Source organism: Balaenoptera borealis, assembly GCF_965194805.1.
Source record: "Balaenoptera borealis genome assembly, chromosome: 4".
In the NCBI taxonomy this organism is placed as follows: domain Eukaryota; kingdom Metazoa; phylum Chordata; class Mammalia; order Artiodactyla; family Balaenopteridae; genus Balaenoptera; species Balaenoptera borealis.
Genome location: NC_138861.1, coordinates 106,493,793 through 106,516,294, shown reverse-complemented (window position 1 = coordinate 106,516,294; position 22,502 = coordinate 106,493,793). Strand labels below are relative to the sequence as shown.

Below are 22,502 nucleotides of genomic sequence, written 5' to 3'. Positions count from 1 at the left end.
TGTTTTTCTCTTTCTGACTTACTTCACTCTGTATGACAGACTCTAGGTCCATCCACTTCACTACAAATAACTCAATTTCATTTCTTTTTATGGCTGAGTAATATTCCATTGTATATATGTGCCACATCTTCTTTATCCATTCACCTGTCGATCGACACTTAGGTTGCTAGGGGCAGGACCGGAATAAAGACGCAGACCTACTGGAGAATGGACTTGAGGACACGAGGAGGGGAAAGAGGGTAAGCTGGGACAAAGTGAGAGAGTGGCATGGACATATATACACTACCAAACGTAAAATAGATAGCTAGTGGGAAGCAGCTGTATAGCACAGGGAGATCAGCTCAGTGCTTTGTGACCACCTAGAGGGGTGGGATAGGGAGGGTGGGAGGGAGGGAGACGCAAGAGGGAAGAGATATGGGGATATATGTATATGTATAGCTGATTCACTTTGCTATAAAGCAGAAACTAACACACCATTGTAAAGCAATTATACTCCAATAAAGATGTTAAAAAAAAAATGTCTAAACTATCCCTGACACTAGTGACATTATTGAGAGTGAAAAGGCATATAATAGCCTCCTTTAGATGTTTCTCTTAGTTTAAAAGGGTTTATACTGTCCAAAATATTTCACTGGGGTCTTAAGTAACCCTGAATTTTTACTGAGGTTAAATAAAATAAATCCAAAACTTTTCTATTGACGGTCATATGGTATTTATTGAAATCTAGTACTTTCCAGCAAATCCTCTGTTTTCTCCAAAGCCTATTTTGTAAGATCCTCCTACCACAGGGCCTTTGTAAAGGCTGTAGTTTCTGTCTAAACTGCCCTGACCCTCCCCTTACTCTTCCTACCTTTGTAACCCATTCTTCAAGTCTCAAGTCAAGCATCATCCTTTAAAGAAGAACCCCTTTAAGCAGTCCCTTAATATTAGATCCCAGCTGCCCCTCTCATAGCTCACTCTGCTTTTCCCTTATAAGGTGAGAACGTTATGATTATGTACTGCCATAATTATTTGATTAATGGTTCTCCCCATTTGGACTGTGACTGTGTGTTATGTCCATTGTGTCAGCTCTGATGAATGAATGGATAAATGAACATACAGCTCTAATATACTTGTCTTAAAATCTTATTACTTCCAAAGACGAGGCAAATGTCCTATGCGTGGATATCAGTGAAGTCCATTTTCCCTTACTCAGTGATTTTTCCCAAATTCAGTAATTTTTTTTTTCGTGGATCACTTTTCTTCAATTATATCTTGACTTTAACTCTCATTCTCTCTGATGACAGCTTGTAACTCATCCTGTTTTCTTTTTATGTCATTCACAGAAAAGACACAGACACATCTGATTCTCAAACCTACAAGGTCTTGTGGCCTTCTATTTTCTTTCTCTCTATATATACAGACTCAATTTCCTATTTCTATCTCTAGTTTTTAAATCTTTTGTTTACATGTCAATTGTTGTATACAACATCCCAAGTAGAAACATTCACTCCCTCATCTGTATGATATCCGTACCCTGTACATACATTTTTTTATTGATGTATAGTTGATTTACAATGTTGTGATAGTTTCAGCAAAGTGATTCAGTTATATATATATATATATATATATATATATATATATATGTGTATATATATATATATATATACACACACATATATATATTCTTTTTCAGATTCTTTTCCACTATAAGTTATTACAAGATATTGAATATAGTTCCCTGTGCTATACAGTAGGTCCTTGTTGTTTATCTATTTTACATATAGTAGTGTGTATCTGTTAATCCCAGACTCCTAATTTATCCTCCCCCCTTTCCCCTTTGGTAACCATGTTTGTTTTCAAAGTCTGTGAGTCTATTTCTGTTTGTTAAAAAAGTTCATTTGTATCATTTTTTTAGATTCCACATATAAATGATATCATATAGCATTTGTCTTTCTCTTTCTGACTTACTTCACTTAGTATGATAATCTCTAGGTCCATCTATGTTGCTACAAATGGCATTATTTAACTCTTTTTTATGGCTGAGTAGTATTCCATTGTATAAATGTACCACATCTTCTTTATCCATTTGTCTATTGATGGACATTTAGGTTGCTTCCATGTCTTGGCTATTTGTGAATAATGCTGCTATGAACATTGGGGGTGTGTGTGTCTTTTCAAATTAGAGTCCTTTCTGTATATATGCCCAGGATTGGGATTGCTAGATCATATTCTAACTCTATTTTTAATTTTTTAAGGAGCGTCCTGCACGTACATTTTTTTTCTGGCACCTATAACCCTGTATAATTTGTATTGGTTTCTATCTACATTGCCTACAAGACTGCTTCTTACAGGAAGGGACAGGCCTTATCTACCTAGAAGCTTCCATTTTTGAGAACAGTGCCTGGCACACCATCGGTAAATACTTGTTCAACTGAAATGCTTCAAATAATCCTTTGGGGAAAGGATTGGCATATCGACAGATTCAATTCAAAATCTTGAACTTGACTGCATTTAATCTTACTGCTTCATTTTCTCCCGAGTGCACCTTCCTACTCTCTCCTGATACAGAGATGTAATCCCTGTTTTCTCATGTCTTCTACATGATTTGATGTCACACATGTGATTAATGTGCTATTCAACCTCTTGTTCACATTGCTAATAACAACATTTAAGAACAGTGGACCTGTCACTAAATGCCACTCCAGCAAATATCATGTCTCTCTTCCCCTTGTTTACAATTCTTTATCTCTTTTAGGTGCCATGGTGATATTCATTCCTAAGCCCAATCTGAATTGTTTATGCAAGTCAGATTTCAAGAGACCTGAAGACCCAGAACCAAGACCTGGTCACAATCTAAAAGCAGTAAAGCCTGATCCTCTGAGTTGTAATCTAAATCAGCGTTCAAAAGTGTAATTTCTTCCTCTAGAATAATAACGCATATTTACAAAGCACGCTCTGTGTGCAAGACCCTGTTCTAAGAACTTTATTAACTTTTTTTAATCCTCAAAGTAATCCTTATATGAGGTGGTAGTATTATTATTATTCCCATTTTACAGATGAGGAAACTGAGGTACATAGAAATTCAATGGAGGTATTCTTGTTCCAGAATTTGTACCGTGCTATGTTGCCTCTAGGCGACTGCTTACTTAAACTATCTGCAGCAACGCAAGAGCTCTGGTTATTCATTGTTGTATTAAAAAGTTACCCCAAAATTTGGTGGCTTAAAACAAAAACCATTTTATGAAATTTCATGATTTTATAGGTCAGTGGTTTAGCTGGGTGATTCTCTACTCCATGTAGGATCAAACAGGTTCAAACAGGGTGGTATTCAGCTGGTGTCAGGCTGTTCTGGAGGGTCCTTTGAGACTTTGCCACCTGCCTGGTACCTGGATGGGGACAGCTGGAAGGGTGGTCTCTGCTGAGCCCAGCTCCTTCTCCATATAGTGTCAGGGCCTCTCCCCATGGTCCCTTAGCTGTGTAGTCACATGTCCACAGGATGGCTCGTCGCTCGAGGGACCAAGGTGAAAACTATCAGTCACTTAAAGACCAGCTCTAGAACTGGCACCACTTCTGCAGTGGCCTGGTCAAGGCAGGCACAGGCCAGGTGGATACAAGAAGAGGGGGAATGGACCCTGCCTCTTGATAGGAGAACCATCAGCAAAACCGTGGCCATCTTAGCCTACAGAGCAAGTATCATAGAGAGGGTTGACTTCTGGGTAGTTAAACCAAAATATAATATTGCGTATTTTGTTCTTTACTTTTTGTTCTTTTTTTAAAAGTTATTATTATTGGGGGGGGGGGGAGGGAGAGTAAGGCAGAAGAACAGGAGCCAGGAGTTTTATCAGGCATTTCCATCCACATTGTCTCAATATTCATCTGACAGAGTGATGTTGGCTTGTTATGGGGAGGGTTTAAGTTCTTGTATAAAGAACGAGTACACCATGGCTCAGAGAGGTTAGCAAACTTGCCACTGAGGACTTGGGCTTAAACCCAAGAAGTGTGTTGTGTGTTTTCTTTCTTTTTAACTAAACTGTAGCTTCTTCTTATGGTTTTATAGGTTCACTGATTGGAATGAAAGAGAAGACACAGTATGTTGACTAATACACAATTTAGCGACAGGGTTACTTGAATTTGGTATGAACTTGGGGATGTAGCTTCCCCTCTCTGCGCCTTTGTCTTCCCATTTGTAAAGTGAAGGGTTTGGGCCAGATTAGTGTTCTCCAAACTAATGTGCTCTTGAACTCAGTTTATAAAAGCACAACCAACATTTTTTTAAATGACAGAGTATAAAAATAGAAAACAGGGGAGGGGGAGCACTGTTTGTGAATCTCTTGTTTCAGTTGTGGTTGCCTATTTGCATGTGTGTGTGTGTGTGTGTGTGTGTGTGTGTGTGTCTGTGTATCAGATCATGCCCCCCAAATGTATTTCTTCCTATAGATGATAGAGAAAAATTTGAAAGCCACTGGGCTAGGTGACCTTTTTTGATTCCTTCCAGATCAAAAAGGATTCTGGGAATGATCATTTCAACCATAACCCTGCATAAAACAGAGGCTGTGTCTAACTTGCTTTGAACAAGACCCTGAAAAAAATGACTATTTGTTCTAATACACTTGCCATATTTATCAGCTCATATATTATTATTTGAACCCAAAAAACATTCTCTACCTTAGGTCAAATTGTGGTCAAAAAAACCCTTCCCTGCACCCAAACTTCCTGCCCTTAGGACAAAAATCTGCACAGCAAATATTCCCAAGCCCCAGCTCATACGTCCTGTATTCATTTCAAGCAGTATTTTTTAAATGAAAGTTTACTACCTCAAAAGCATCAGGACCATCCTTCCAATTGGGGATGTAGCCTGAACAATTCAAGTTTTATTCAATGTAATGATGTTTAGAAATTAAACCTCAAGAGAATATTTTAAAATACAAGTGTGAGCAATATCGTATTAATGCTAAATTAATTCAGAAGATACAATCTGCAAAATTAAAGAAGTGATTTAGGGATACAAATATCAGGTTTGGGGACTGGATGAAGTGAATGAACCATAAGTTTCCTTTTATGCTGAAATTCCATGACTCAACAGTTCTGCAAATGTTGACAGGAATATACTCTGAAGTATTAAGAGTTGATATGAATTGTGGATGACCTTGTTTCTCTCATCTGTTGGATTCTGTTGGCTGGAATGTAGGACCTAGTAATTTTTTTTCCTCTCAAATATAAAACAATGCAGACTCTTCCCTGTATATTCAGCCAACAAGCAAGATATATTTTTACTCTAAATGCAAAGCCACTTTATTTTAGAAAATATTGATTTCCTAAACTTCTAGAAATTAGCACTCAGGTAAATAGTCCATGAGGAATAAAGTTAAAATGGGCTTTAAGGGAAATATACGATACTGTTGGCTCAAAAAAATCTAGAAGTGATGGGACAAATATTTTAAATTTTTAAAAATTTTCTGATTTCAATTTTCACATAATAACATATTTATGGGGCACTTTAGTTTTTTTGTTTGTTTGTTTGTTTTTAAATGTTTATATTTTAGGAACCTCCCTGGTACTTTTTTTCTGTCTTTGTTTTTTTTTTAATTTATTTTATCTATTATTTATGGCTGTGTTGGGTCTTCGTTTCTGTGCGAGAGCTTTCTCTAGTTGCGGCGAGCGGGGGCCACTCTTCATCGCGGTGCGCGGGCCTCTCACTATCGCGGCCTCTCTTGTTGCGGAGCACAGGCTCCAGACGCGCAGGCTCAGTAGTTGTGGCTCACGGGCCTAGTTGCTCCGTGGCATGTGGGATCTTCCCAGACCAGGGCTCGAACCCGTGTCCCCTGCATTGGCAGGCAGACTCTCAACCACTGCGCCACCAGGGAAGCCCCAGCACTTTAGTTTTTTAAAAGCACTTATTTTCCTTCACTTACTCAAAAATATTTGGGTGCCTGCTTTGTGCCAGGCATTGCTCTGGGCAGTGGCGAACCAGACAAGGTCCCCTGCAGTTTACAGCTTAACTGAGGAAGGTGACAAGAAGACAAATAAAGGAGCCAGATCATTGCAGATTGTGATGTGTTATGAAGGGGGGAGAAAAAAAGCAGTTTGCGAAGATCAGTGATGACTTCAGATGTACAGGTCAGGGGAACCTCTCAGGAAGTGACATTTGATCTGAGACTTGAATGGCAGGAAGGAGTCAGGCCCCTGCAAACCCAAGGGCAGAGTTTTCCTGGCAGTGAACTTGCCGGGACAAAGATCCCCAAGAGGAAATAGGCCTAGAGCGTTCTCCAGGAGAAATGGGGAGGCGCAGAATAGAGAATCTCACATACCCAGCACTTTCTTTCCATGTGAATATACTGCATTTAAAGGCCTCATTCTGCTCATTCTCATTAATGCTTCTAACTCCAACCCCTATTCCATATTTTGAGGAGGGGGGCGGAGAGAGAAAAACCCAGTAAAATTTTTCTGCACAGTACATCCTCAAAATAGCCTGATAGGTTTGAGATCTGATTTTTAAAGTCCCTTTAGGACAAAGATCAGACTGATAATGTTTTATTGTATAAAGGAATTTTTTTCTTTCCCTTGAGCCTGATTTCTCCAAAGTTTCCATTAACAATGGTCTTGTCGTGTTCTAAATATTTACAGGTTTTTTTTTAACTTCTTAATCATTATTTGATAATTTAAAAATGGGTTGACTACTTACAAAATGCTTTACAGCTGCAAAAGAAAAAAATACTATTTTTGTCAACAGAGGATGCGTGAGGCTGGAGTTGATTTTCTCCAAAATATTTTACCATTTGGCACCTTTGCCCCTTCTCCTTCATCACCCCTCCCACTCACTGGGGGGGGGGGGGCAGCAAGGGGTTGGAAGCAGGTAAAGAGGTATTCACAGTGTTGTCCCTCAAGAAGGCATTGATTTAGCTACCCTGAGGGTTTTAGTGCACTGTTTAAATATCAGGAGTGCTGTTTCGGTTTTGGATTCTCAGAAAGTCTGAAAACAGACCACAGCCTTTGAAACCACTGCTCTTTTACATGGTATATTTGAAACAATTTTATCTTTGGTACCTGAGAATGGAAACCATTCCAATGTAAAAAACAAACAAAAAATCATGACAAGGAAATTCTATGTAAAAATCACAGGGCAAATCCCCTGAGTTCTCTGAGTCTCATTTTCTACAGTGAAACTCATGGCCAGTTATTAAATAATGAAATGTTAGTGCTGGAAGGAAAGCATCCTAGAACTTGTCTCTGTTCTGAGGCTTTGGACATGCTGTTCTCTCTCCCTGGAATGTTCTGGATCACTTTTTCCACCTGACCAACCTCTAAAGAGCTTTTAGATGAGGTAGCTTTGGCCCCAAAGAGACCTAGATTCAAATCTCAGCTCCCCTACTTATCACTTTATGGGTTCATTTGTCAAATGGGCATATAAAGAAGCCTTACTAGGATTGTAAAAAAAAAGGTTAAATGAGATCATCTAGGCATACTTGTCCATGTACACCTGAATTGCTATCTGTGCCTAGGATCTGCCCCATGAATATTAACATTATTTTTACAGTAGGTGCTCTTTTAAAAACTTTTTTTTATTGAGGTATAGTTGATGTACAATATTATATAATTTTCAGGTGTACAACATACTGATTCACAATTTTTAAAGGTTATACTCCATTTAAAGTTACTATAAAATACTGGCTGTATTCCCTGGCCGTAGATGCTCTTTTATCTGGCATAAGAGGACCTGGTAGTTGGTAGGTTAATGGAACATTGGTTGAAGCCGAGGTAGCATGACCTACTGACCATGAGCTTGGGCATCAACCATATGTTTTACAGAGGGAAGGAAGTTGTCAGCCAACCTTGTTAAGTGGGAGATGCCTTCAAATCGCCCACTGGATTTTTTTTCAGGTCTCAGTTTAATATTTCCTCTCAGAGGTCTGGTCTCCCCATACCCTCTACATAATCGTGGTCCTCTGTTCTGCGCTCCCATACTAACAGCTAGAATTACTGGGCACGTACTATGTGTCAGGCAATATTCTCCATGTTTCACAACAGCTCGATGCAACAGGTATTGGTGTTTTCATCAGGATCACACAGTTAGTAACCTCAGAGATGGCTGTGACACTGGCCAGTCTAGCTCCAGACAACACGTGGTCCTGCTAACGTATGGACCCTGCATTCTCTCCATCAGGATCCTTCGCCCAGCTGGTCTGTCTTCCCAGGCAGCTGAGCCCCACGGGGTGAGAACCACCTCAGAGTCTGATACATAATAGGGACTCAATCCATTTGGGGACTATTTCCAAACCCTCATTTTTACAGATCAGAGAATGAGGTCAAGAGAGGGTTAATGAGCTGCCCAGTGGGCACACCTGACATTAGAATGTGGGTCTCCTCATTCTGCAACCGCTTTCTATCCATTTCATCAAAGCTACGATGGTTTCCCCGCTTAACATCTTCCTACTCATTTCACAACATCTTGTCTCTGAGGTCACAGCCCCCAGTCCCATCCCCAGCCAGGTCTTCAATTCAGTTTCCCTAAATCTGATTTAAATCTATGATGCAATGAGAATTTTAAGAAAATTTTTAAAAAATTAAATACTAAAAAATCCTAACAGAAGATAAAACACAGAATCCTAGACCCAGCTGAGCTGCTGTCCGCACCCCCCGAGTACCAGGCTTCCTAATTACCTCTCTGGCTGAGGTTCTGTAAAGCTGCACCTTTGAACTCAAAAAGAAAAACAAATAAATAAATAACTAGCTCTGCTGATTAGCAAGGTATTGCAGCTGCTGGAAAAATCTCCCACGTCTAACTTACCGTCACATCGTCATCCCTGATGTTTGTTTCTTCTTCTAGCAGAGATGAAAACAGAATTGTGCTTCTCATGTACAATCTTACCTAATTATGCCAGCTGATCACTTAAAAGTAATGTTTGCACACAGATCGGGAAGAAGCTTATAAGAACCAGCTGGTTGATAAAGGCTATAATGTGGATTTGATTCCTTTTCAAAGAAGTGTTAACTATTTACATTTATTTTTAAACACCGCATCACAACACCAGTTACTGGGTGGCACCGTGAAGGGATGCTATACTCAAGTTCCACAGGGGCGGGCAAACTTAGGGATGAAAGTACTGCTCACCATGTAGAAAGTATGATGCTATCATTCGCTGCTTTACGACATCCATTTGAAGGAGGACTGACCACTATCTTTTGGTTTTTAGACACAAATGAAAGATTAATGAGAATTAACCTCATCTCGCGAGCACATGTGTTTGTTTACAGAGCAGAATGATACAAGTTAATCACCACTAGCTTTTGGACATAGAAGACTAGAGTTAGAATACTGACTATGCCACAAGCTACTCACACGTCATGACCAAGTTACTTATGGGAAGTTGGAATGAGTTCACGTCCTAGAAACTGTCTTCATTAATCCACATAATATTGTTTTCTTTCATCTACGTAACAACCACATGTGGTAAGCACTGTCATCATCATTTATTTTTAACTTGAAGAATATTTAGTGCCTCTCTGTTCAAGAGGCAACATAGAATGTGAACTTAAACCTGTGTGATCTCAACTTTGCCTGAACCCCAAAGTCTGTTAAGTCCCTTCTTTGACTCTGCCCATAACCTCACAGCCCAAAGTTTTGGCATCTTTAATCCATCCAATTTCTGATGCATTCCAGGGCATGCTTTTAAGACTGAAGGTGGATTTCCTTAACTCAGCACATGGTTGAGTGCCAACCATGTCCCAGTATGATTCTGGGTGCTAGGGATATGAGAGTGAATAAGATAGTGGACATCTCAGTCTTAAAGCCATGTGAGGGAGACAGAAAAGAAAGCATTACACTACAGAGTAACTCATGCTAATGGAACCTCCATGGTACCTAACATAATAGGTGCTGAGTAAATATATGTGGGATACCAGAGAAGTATTTGCAATGCAGTAGGAGCTAAGATACTGACTATGTCTGGGAATTTCAGAGAAGGCAGGCTTCCTGGAGGAGGTGGCTGTAGAGAGAGTCCTTGAAGGATGATTAGTTCACCAGGCAGATAATGTGGGAAGGACACCCCAGGCAGAAAGAAAAGACTTGCTTTGTGGCATAGTAAGAAGTAAGGACTTGGAGTATGGAGCTCAGTTATTTTTCTGAAATATGAATCCTAGATGTGGTCATTCATTGAGTGAAGAGATAAACCAGAAAAAAGTAGTGAAAATGATAACTCTGAGACAGGAGCTAGGGTTCTCCAGATTAGAGATCCAAAGTGTGAGAACACTCCAAAACTCTGATCTTTCCTGAGACTTTAAATCCCCAAAGCAACTGTGGTACCTTGAACATCTACTGGATGCATCCAGTCTGTGATCCATGTAGATCTTTGGGTGACCACATGATATCCAAAATAAGACCAATGCAAGACCCTGAGAGTGATGCAGTGTTATCCAGTGCAAGACCTTGAGATAAAAAAGAGAAGTGTTCCTTTCTAAAGGAGATGAGGATGGCACACAGTTTAGCTCTAATTCTGTTCTTATAGTGAGATGGAGGGACCACATTTTTCTAGTAAAACAGAAAAACACCCTGAGCCCAGCTCAACAGTTTTGGGCAATGACCTTCACCCTCTGTGATTTGGTTTTCTCATATCTGCATCACGGAGTTTTTATGAGAATTACATGATATATGAGATGTGTTATATAGTCAAATTCTTTCCCACAGAGATGAATAAATAGCAATTTTCTTTTCATTTTCTCTAGAAAGCCTTAATATAATTAAAGCACTCCAAATTTAGTTTACTTATTAATCACCCATAAAACTGATTTTAGACATGTGTATGTATGAAACACACCCATATATTCATTATATATTATAATAATTATGTATATATATATCATTAGCATCAATAATATTGGTTTAGCTCTAATGTTCTATCTAATCTATTTATGGATTACTGATTAATAGAGAAATATGCAGATGGAACATAGAGCTAGCTATAACATTAAGACAAAAACAATACTTAGATCATAATTGAGAAAACTGACTTTAAGTCATATTTATCACAAAGTGAAAGTCATCAGAGCATATCTGTTACCAATAGTTCAGTATCTATAACCTTCCAGCCTTAATTTCAGTGTAAACAAAAGCAAAAGGAGAAAAATGAAACTCAGTTTCGGTGATCCTGGCCATTTAAAACAGAGAAGTAACTATTACATTTACCTGATGATGATCTACATTTCCTACTTCCACAAATTTGTAAATTCTGAAACTTCTACCCCTAGGATATGAATATTCACCAGCAAGTGGATGGATTAAATTGTTATGCAAAAGACATCTTCTCTCTGGTGCACAGAAATTCCCTTTGCCTCCCTCTGGTGAGCAGGGCTCCTCCCACAGACGGTTCCAGAGACAGACAGAGTTCTTCACCAAGCATTTGCAGCAACAGCCAAACCTGAGCTCTAATGCCTGCAGTGAAAGGGGGAAATCCAAGCCCGTTTCTGATTCATTAGCTTATTTATATGACTGCAAATGCTTGACAAAATATGCTTTTTTTCAACAAGCTTAAACATTTGGGGAAGAGTCTGGACAATAAGAAAAAAAGAGGAAAAGAAAAGAAAAAAACAGAAAAGGTATGGTAAATGTCAATGGAAAGAGTTAGGGAGGCTTCAAGACTGACATTTGAACTGCAACGACTTGGCGGGTAATTTGAGATTGATTAAATACGGAACGAGGCTTGATTGGTGGAGTGGTTCAATCATAATCACGACTCAGAGAGGGGACCTACAGGAAGATTCCCCGTGAGGACCCAAGAAAGCACAAACCCGTCCACAGAAAAGGCATTTAAGAACCTCCACGGAGGCACTGCCCATCCCCCTGGTGGGCAGAGAGGGCAGCTCCACTCCAGGCAGCATTACCCAGACAGCTGGAGGGCAGCTTCGGAATGGCCAGTGTGGAGAGGCTGGGTGCAGGCTGACATTTTCAAAGGGAATTTGCAGTTATGAAAAGTGAAAAAAATAAGTACTAAGATGCATCTAAAAAATGCCATTCATTCCTTGCGCTTCAACATATTCAGAAGTTTCCTACCTACGTAGGAAAAAAAAAAAAACAGGATGAACACCAGGATAACAGGTTAAGAAAAGTTTACAGTTTTCACATGCTTGGCAATAGGTTTGCAAGGCTTTCAATTTAGTTAATAAGATTTGTTAAGCAGATTAATGTTGAAGAGTCTTCATTTTTGAAAACAGCAAAAAAAAAAAAGTAATCTGGAATGTGAATAGATCATGAAAATTCTCTTGTCTGCATACAGTTCAATATTCACATTTTGCCTGAACTGCAAAATCAACAACATTATCTTGTTCTTATTCTAAAATTTTGCACATATGTTTGCACTTTGATAACTGGAGGGGCAGGGGACAAAAATCGGAGCAGAAATCATAAAGATTCATGGAAAAGCCCAGATTTACCAGCATCTGGGATATAACCCTGTTCATGTGACATGCCCTGGTTGGTCCAGACCTCAAGACCCTTAAGTGATTTTTCCAGCCTATTAAGTCCTAAGTGACACCCTCTCCTCCCATCCGGCAGTCAGGCACACCTGGTTTTCTCCTCTTTGACTCTGACTTCCAGTCTTTTCCTGGAATCTTTCCTTTGCCTCACCGCACCCTCCCCCCCAACTTCTGCCAAACCATTTCCTTTCCTTCCCATCTCAAAGTTTTATTTTCTCCTCTTTCCCAGAATGTTTCCATCTCTCTCTCTGGTCTCCAATCCTTCCCTTCTAGGAATCCCCCCATACCCTTCATAAGAGTTCTTATAGACACTCTTTATACCATCTGTTTGTAGGATGTCAGTGACGAGTCATCATCTTAGGACAAAATCATACCCAAACTTCTAATCAAACATTCAGGACCTGACTCCACCTGGTGCCTAGTGGAATCGGGATCTGCATATTAATACTTCCTTTCGTACATTCCTTTCCTCAAGTCAGCTGATAGACACACTGCTTTTTTCTCCCTGAACTTGTCTGCCTTTAGGATTTTGCTCATATTTTTCCCCTAGTTTTAGATACACCACTCTCCACCTCGCTAAGTGTACCTTTCTGGATCCCTCTGCATAGGAAAAGTCTAAACTTCCAGCCCTCACTCTGTAATCTCCCTCTTGGATGTGCAATCGCATGGTCGTATCCGAGGTGCATAGTCTATGGCATGATTTCATCAGGGGATAGACTATAAGACACTTAAGGGCAGAATCGCTTGAAGGTTTTTCTTGTGACCCTCTCAGAGTCTGGATGGAATGTGATAGATATCAAGAGGTAGTAGAATGACAGTGGGAAGAACAAACCTAGAAACTTCCATTTTAGAATTGTGGCAGGACCACATCCATTGTTTAAAAAGTCCATCTGAAGAGACAAAGAAGGAACAGAAAATGTGCAACTCCAGGGGTTAAAGGAAGTGGAAGAGGTGAAATAGATGAGATAGTTTAATCGATTTTGGAAGACGGAAATTGAATGGAGAAGTAGTAATATCGACACTAAAAGTGGAGACACCTAGGATATGGCAGCCTGCAGAGAGGGATAGCAAAGAAAGGTGAGCTAGTTTATCCCACAGATCCCCAGAAAGGCTCAGAAGTTGGATGTGTGCCTGAAGAAGGTATGTGAAGCATAGAATTGGAAACAAGGGCTCTGTTTATAATAGAGTACTTAAGGAATCAGGTCCCCTTCCCCACCCGCCTCCCACCTACCCAGAACTGCTACCCGCGTCCTACCAACAGCAGGTCTCATACACCCTAAGCAGGGAGTTGGAAAGTTCTTGCCTGGAGAAATTTAAAGGATCTGGAAAATAAACTCTAGAAACTCATGTGGGTCATTCCAGTGAAAATGCCAGCTGACTACCCAATCTCCCAGTGGTGAGACCCATGAGGCAAAAAGCTTTACCTGCCCTCAGAGCTTGTAATGAGCTTTTTGGGCAGCACATCTTTAATATCAAAGGGTAACCAAGGATTCACGGATTTAAGCAAAGTTTCCAACATAAAACAGAGCAATGAACACAAAGAATGAGGGGAAAATCCAAAGGAAAGAGACAATGCAGGAAGCAGAAGAAAACGTTTTTACAAAGTACTATTTAATTTTTAAAACCATGTGTCTATAGGCTGCTTTAGTAAAATATATGTCAAGATGAAAACGTAGTCCATTCTTGGCAGTATAACAGATTTGGGTTTGAAATGTGATTCCCAGGCTTAAAATCTATGTGTGATATTAAAAAATAATTGATTCTCTCTGACCTGTTTTTGCACCTATGAAATTACTATGATAATATACTAACTCACGGGGTTGTTTCGAGGATTAAAAGGAGTGATATAACATAGAGTGTATACTCTGTGCTAAATAAATAATAAGCATCTAGGGAAGTTTTTATTTCCAGGAGTTCTCACCATTTTCGGAGTGCTAAACCCCTCGGAGAACTTGATAAAAGCTCTGTTTCCTCTCACTAGAAAAACAAATACACGTATCTAGACACACAAAAGTTTACACATAATTTCAAAGGAATCTCAGATTCTCTGAAGCTCAAAAAAACCACCTTCTCCCCAGGTTAAGCAACTGATCTAAATGAAGTCCTTAAGGGCAAGCATGTTCCTTTTCATTTCTTTTAAATCAATTTCAATGCTCAGCAAAAGAGGCAACTCCGTGAATGGGATAAGAACTGTATCTAATTTTGCTTGCCCCAAATGGAAATGATTCAGCACAAAGAACAGCAGAAGAGTCCACTGACCTGAGGAGGTCCAACCTTAACTCCCAGAGAGCATCTTTCCATTTGGTCCATGAAAGGAAGATGGCTGATCCAATTTGCTTCTGCTGACCTCAGGCCTGATGATGCTTATTATTTTCTACGGCTACGGGGCCTAGAGTAAGGGCTCCTAATGGTTCTGGCAGAGAGAGATCCTAGAAGACCTTGTTTTCTCCCACAAAAGAACCTGTGGGTCTCATAGAAATGCTGAGCAGTCTTTTCTCAGAACGGATTGATGGCCTCCAGAGAATCTATTACTGAGCAATCAGGCAGTCATTAAGCATTTATGCAATGGGGTTGAATAAAAAGATACAGAACGTGTAGGCAGACTGACCTGGTTTTGGATCCTGGCTCCATTACTTCTAAGCAGCATGGCCTTGGGCAACTTAGCCTCACTGAGCTTGTCTTTCTGTTTTGAGCGCAAAGACCTTAAGGAAAGATTGTACCTTCCTTTGGAGTAGAAAAAGCAGCCAGGAGGCTGGTGCGGCTGGAGTATATATAGTGAGGGGGAGGGCAACAAAGTCACAGTAAGAGAGGAGCCGGGTTCTATAGATCTCAGACGGCAGGGCAAAGATTTGAGATTTTCTTCGCAGTAATATGAGAAGCCATTGGAAGGTCTTGAAGAGAAAAGAGACATGATCTGACCTACATTTTCAAAAGCTTACTCTGCCTATTGTGTGGAAAAAATGGTGGCAGCAGAAGTCCCATTGGTGGCCGCTACAATAATCCTGGGCCAGAGGATGGTGGCTTGGACAGAGGCAGTGATAGTAGTGGTGTTGGTGATAAGAAAAGGCAGACTCAGGATGGTGTATTCCTGAGTGTTCTAAGAGGAAAGAAACAACTAAGGAATCCAAGTAGCTGAGGACAACTTCATAAAAGAACATGGTTTATGCTATAAAGAATGTGACAGAGCAAAGGTGCTAGTTGTCCCCTTCTTTCTCAGTAATTGGACCCCTGATATTATCTAAGCGCTTGACTGCCCAGAAAATACAATAGTCTATATATTCTGGTCTCACCAGCAACAAGTGTGACCATGTGGCCAATGGGGTGTCGGTTAAAGTACTGTGTGCATCTACTGGAAGATGCCCTTAAAGGAAGGGGGCATACCCTTCCCTTTTCCCTTCCTTTCTGTGCACTGATACAGGATGGCCAGACCTGGATCAGCCATCTTGGACGGAGTAGGACCTGTGTGTTGAAGTTGGCAGCACTCAGGAAAGAAGTATTGGTCCTCATTGATCCTGGTGCATCTATACCAGCCCTGGATTGCCTACATTCATGTGAACAATAACTAAACTTCCAACTTGTTTAAAACACTCTGATTTGGGATATTATTCTGTCACTCACAGTTGCCCTAATCCTAACTGAATCAAAGGATAATAAAAATAATAACAGCTATTAATATATTTATTAAATGCTTACTGTGTTCCAGGTAATGTGGAAAGTATCAATACTTTACACCACATATTATGTTCTTTCGTCTTCACAATCCCAAGGCAGAAGTACTGTTATTGTCACCATTTTATGGAAAGAAAGCTAGTACAGTGAGAAGTTAAATAACCTATGATCCCTGCCCAGCTTATAATTAGGAGAGCCAGGCTAGCTAGAATTTGACTAATAGGGGAAAAGGGGGAAGATAATACTGATGAAATTACAGGGAAAGGAGAATATCTTAGTTATTCTTATCTAACAACATTGCATTTTGACATCTTATATGACACTGAAATGTAAAGGAATTCAGGTTATATTCCTTAAACTAGATCAAAAACTAGTTTTTAAGCTATAACATTCTTTAAAGAAAATGATTATGATTTTGGTTTTTGCTAAGCATATTGCACTAACTCTACTTTTACAGTGTAACATCAAAATTCATAGTGAAACAAAATACCCTAAGTCTTGAAATTGATTAAAATAGAAATAAGAATAATAAATAAATAAATAAATAAATAATAAATAAATAAAATAGAAATAAGTAGGTGGTTTTGAAATTTGAGCAGCATTTTAACAGTCTACCCACAATGTTTTGAGAAAGGCTATTGCTCAGATTAGGACAGTCAGAATTGAGGGACCTCTGTAAGTGCCACGAACACTGCTGACAAATGGGGACATAAATGACACAGGAGTTGGGTGGGGTGAAGTTGAGAACCTCTCACCTTCCTATAAAGCGAAATTGCAAGACCATGGGAAAAATTTAGACAAATCCTGTAAATTGAGGGTCTCAGGAAAACTTACCTAACTGAGCACCTACTATACGATTCCACAACTGGAATATTTCTGTTTTACTGATACAAAAATTGAAATAGTGATGAAAGATCAGATAGGATAAACCTCAGATTGGGGTTTATAAATAAATGTTGCAAGAATAAGTAAACTTTGCAAAAGTTCACAAACCTAAGTGTTTACCTGTAATGTGTTTTGGAAAAAAAGTGAACGAAATGTCAAACTTTCACCACCAGGATTTCCAGATGTTGTCTTAACCCCTATAGGCCCCAGCCTTAGAAGGTAGGATCCATTAGGGAAGGGAAGGGTCTCTCTTGTCCACTATCCTATTCCCAGCATCTACACAGTAAGTGGCACTTGGGATTATTGATTGAAAGAATAAATGAATATATTCTCCCTATATTTCAGAAGAGGAATCTGAAATTTAGAGAGGCTAAGTAACTAGCCCAAAAGCATGGAGACAGTATACAGTACAGATGGAATTTAAACCTTGAGCCCAATGGGTTGGTTTCTATACCACAAACACAATGAAGGAAGATCTCCTTTCAAGTGTCTCCTACATTTAAGAATATGGGCTTTGATTTTTAAAATCAAGGTCATATTTATGTAACCATGAAATATCAATACATCAATCTCAAGTTTACAGTTTGAGATTTGAAAAATATATGTACTTATGTAGCCACCATCCTTATCAAAATGTGAACCTTTATATCACCCTAAAAAATTCTCCTAGACTCCTTATCAGTCAATTCTATCCCCAGCCCAAAGGTAGCCAATGTTCTGGTCAATTGTCATAGACATACTCCCCTGTTCTTGAAGTTCATATAAATGGAATTATCACTTCATACTCTTTTGTTCTGGTTTCTTTCATGTAACATAACTTTTTAAGATTCTTCAATGCCATTATATGTGTCGTGGTTCATTCCCTTTTATTGCTGAGTACTGTTCCATTATAAGGACAAACCCAAATTGTTCAACCCTTTTTCTGCCATGATTTCTGGCCATTATTTATTTTAAGCTGCTATAGATATTCTTGTACAAGTCTTTCTGTGGATATAAGTTTTTATTTCTCTTGGGTAAATACCTAAGAGTGAAATTGTTGGGTCATAGGGGTAGGTGTAAGTTTCATTCCATGAAGAACTGCCAAAGAGTTTTCCAAAGTGGTTGTACCATTTTATACCACCATCACCAATATATAATAGTCCTAATTGCTCTACATTCTCACCAACATTGGATGTTAGCAGTCTCTATCATTTCAGCCATCTGTAAGTGTGGTATTTTGTTTTCAAGGTGACTCAAAGATATACCCATTTTTTCAGAGGTAGGATTCTCCTCTGAGCTACACCAGATATCTGTCCTTAGAATGGGAAGAAATGTGCACACCGGGCTCTTCTGTTCTGCTCCAAGGCATTGCTGTCTGGTACTTCACAGCGAGATTCAATCAATAAAAGAAACCTGAATTTTGTACTGACAATGACCATATGAATCGTCGTGCCCATGGTGTGAGCCAAGGTCATTAACAAAGAAAGAAGCGGATTGCCGTTCTGCTATTAGCCTCACTCCCAATGTTTGAAGAAACTCAAATTATTGTGTTTATGGGACTCAAAGCAAAAACTCATTTGAACTGATTAAAAAGCTTGGCTAGGGGGATGAACTTGTACAGTGGGAAACCCACTGGGCTCTGAGGATGCCTGAGTTTGCAATCACATGCACATCTTAGTTACTCCCAGGTGCCAAGGCTGCCCATAGGATCCTTGTTTTCCAACTTGGCAAATTTACCTCCTCTGCCTGGACATCAAGGCCCTGCAAACTTGAGCTTTATCTTATGTAATCTTTGCTACTTTCTATTGCTCACTGCTGTAAACTGGCAGTTCTCACCACTCAGACAGAGCCCAAGGTCATCCCTGCTATCAGATCTCCTCTCGCTTCCCAGCATGGCTCTCCTTGCCTACAATACCCTCTCCTTTTTCCTCTGCCATTTTCCTACTCAAATCATTCATGCCTGCCACTTACTGAGTTCCACTGAGGTACGAATGCTGTGTTCAGAATTTTACAGACATGCAATCATTAAATCCTTAGAACAAAATTTTAAAAAGAAGATGACTGAGGCTCATAAAATTTAAATAATCACATACTAGAAGTAGCATTACCAGATTTTGAACTTAGCTCTTTTCATAACCAAAGCCTGATGCTTCCCATTTGTAGGAAGATCTAATTAAAATCTCTAGAACTCACTGAAGACATTCCTGAATTATTAGCCCTTATGGTTGATCAACCTTTAACACACACTAAGCTGCTAAACAACCATCACCTGCCTGATACAATTCTTTATCTCATCTTTTGTTCCTGAAATCGTTGCTTGTCCATGCCTGTGTCCATCATAGTTCCATGGAACTATACAGTTCAGTGTTAAAATCCTGGCCATTTACATTCTGTATGAACTTAGGTAACTCAACTAACCTCAGAAAACTTGGAATAATAATATCTACCTCCAAGAACTATCATATAAATTTAATAAAATAACATATGTGAAGCATCAAGCCCCACACCGGCATGGGCAAACAGGGGGTCAGAGCCTGTGGTTGATTGTTACAATGGTGGCCCCCAGTGAATGATACCTCCTGGATCCATGTCTTGGCATAGTCTCTTCCTCTGTTGACTCTGGGCTTGACTGCATGACTTGCTTTGGTCCACAGAACATTAGTAAACAGGATGAAAGCACAGATTTAACAGTCACTTGTACACTGGGATTGCTTTCTTGAAATGCTGTCTCCCCATGAAAAAGCATGAGCTAGCCTACTGGAGGCACGTGGTCCCATTGACACCAAACACCAACTGCCAGACATGTACGTGAGGCCACCTGTGACCAACCAGCCCCAAAGGAGCTGCCAGAAGACTACAGTCACATCAGTGGTCCCAGGAGAGAACAGCAGAAGGGCCACCAAACTCAGTGCAGCCAAAGTTGTCAGGGCACAGGATTCAGAGCAAATAAAACAGTGGTTGTTTCAAGCCACTAAACTTTGGAGTGGTGTGTTAAGCAGGAATGAGTCCTTCATATTCAAGCTTCCCAGCACTCAGCACTCTAGCTCATATGTGGAAGGTATGTGATGCACATTCAGTGAGTTCTATAACGCAGAAAGCTTTTGTCTGAGACTGAGTGATCTCTGAAGGCAGAGACAAGGCTCTGTACTTCAATGGCATCTCACAGAACTGGAACACAGAGAAGGTGCAAAATAAGGCTTTTTGCAGTAAAGGAAACTTGACTCCATTTGAATGTAAAGAAAATCAAAGCCTTGTTAATAGAAACAATCCAGATTTGTAGGCATCTTCTTGAGCAATGTGACCTCTCTCACTACGTGGACTTTTTCTGACATAGAATCCAGGATTTCCACTTTTCATCAGAAGGCTCATCCCAGGGCTTCCCTGGTGGCGCAGTGGTTGAGAATCTGCCTGCCAATGCAGGGGACACGGGTTCGAGCCCTGGTCTGGGAAGATCCCACATGCCGCGGAGCAACTGGGCCCGTGAGCCACAACTGCTGAGCCTGCGCGTCTGGAGCCTGTGCTCCACAACAAGAGAGGCCGCGATAGTGAGAGGCCCGCGCACCGCGATGAAGAGTGGCCCCCGCTTGCCGCAACTAGAGAAAGCCCTCGCACAGAAACGAAGACCCAACACAGCCCAAAAAATAAATAAATAAATAAATAATTAATTAAAGGTGCTAAAAATAAATAAATAAATGTATTAATCTAAAAAAAAAAAAAAAAAAGGCTCATCCCAGGACTACAATCTCTTCAAATATTTTCTTGGGTCCTTTCTCTCTCTCTTCTTCTTCTGAGACCCCTATAATGCGAATGTTGGTGCGTTTAATGTTGCACCAGAGGTTGCTTAGGCTGTCTTCATTTCTTTTCATTCTTTTTTCTTTATTCTGTTCTGCGGCAGTGAATTCCACCATTCTGTCTTCCAGGTCACTTATCCGTTCTTCTGCCTCAGTCATTCTGCTATGGATGCCTTCTAGTGTATTTTTCATTTCAGTTGTTGTATTGTTCTTCTCTGTTTGTTTGTTCTTTAATTCTTCTAAGTGTTTGTTCTTTAATTCTTCCAGGTCTTTGTTAAACATTTCTTGCATCTTCTCAATCTTTGCCTCCATTCTTTTTCTGAGGTCCTGGCTCATCTTCACTATCATTATTCTGAATTCTTTTTCTAGAAGGTTTCCTATCTCCACTTCATTTAGTTGTTTTTCTGGGGTTTTATCTTGTTCCTTCATCTGGTACATAGCCCTCTGACTTTTCGTCTTGTCTATCTTTCTGTGAATGTGGTTTTTGTTCCACAAGGTGCAGGATTGTAGTTCTTCTTGCTTCTGCTGTCTGCCCTCTGGTGGATGAGGCTATCTAAGAGGCTTGTGTAAGCTTCCTGATGGGAAGGACTGGTGGTGGGTAGAGCTGGGTGTTGCTCTGGTGGGCAGAGCTCAGTAAAACTTTATCCGCTTGTCTGCTGATGGGTGGGGCCGGGTTCCCTCCCTGTTGGTTGTTTGGCCTGAGGCGACCCAACACTGGAGCCTACCCGGCTCTTTGGTGGGGCTAATGGCAGACTCTGGGAGGGCTCACGCCAAGGAGTACTTCCCAGAACTTCTGCTGCCAGCGTCCCCCTCCCCACGGTGAGCCACAGCCACCCCTTGCCTCCACAGGAGACCCTCCAACACTAGCAGTGCCCATCCTAATGGGTGTGAAGTGGTATCTCATACTCTCTCCATGCCTCAACCAGCAGCTTGCCTTATAGCACAACAGAGTGGCCTATTGAGGATCCAGGTGAACCTCCAACTGAGACAACACCTATGAGGTGTTGGATGCTGGCCTACAGGATGTACTATATGTCTGAAATCATGAACCAATGTATCTGCACACATTGCTTCTCCTAATTGCAGATTGGTAGTTTATTAAAAATACTGAAGGGACTTCCCTGCTGGGGCAGTGGTTAAGAATCTGCCTGTTAATGCAGGGGACACGGGTTCAAGCACTAGTCTGGGAAGATCCCACATGCCGTGAAGCAAGTAAGCCCACGCGCCACAACTACTGAGCCTGCGCTCTAGAGCCCGCAAGCCACAACTACTGAGCCTGCGTGCCACAACTACTGAAGCCCGTGCACCTAGAGCCCATGCTCCGCAGCAAGAGAAGCCACGGCAATGAGAAGCCCACGCACCGCAACGAAGACCCAACACAGCTAAAAATAAATAAATAAATTTAAATAAATAAATTAATTAAATAAAAACACTGAACATGCAAAAAAAAAAAAGGAAAGGCTCATCCCAGCTCCTATGCTGAAAGAGGCTACCCTCCTCCAATGAGGGGGAATGAGGAGTGGAGATCAGCTTGCAACAGAAACAGAGAATCAAACTCAGCTGCCTTTCCTTTACCCAGGCCCCAACCTCAAATCCCTTGCTGTGTGACCACAAGGGCATTTTCCCCACCTGTATTGACATTTCTGTGGCTCCACATCTGGAAAAGCAGCTCCTAAACTTGATTTCATGAGCACACTGGTGGCTCCCTTTTGGCCTTTAAAGACACAAGAT

At 40.5% G+C, this 22,502-nt stretch overlaps 1 protein-coding gene across 13 annotated transcripts in view; it reads right to left on the bottom strand.

Annotated features, from left to right (window-relative positions):
- The window catches only part of LDB2 (LIM domain binding 2), a 383,293-nt gene that overhangs the window by 301,716 nt on the left and 59,075 nt on the right, over window positions 1–22,502 (bottom strand). The window lies entirely within an intron of this gene.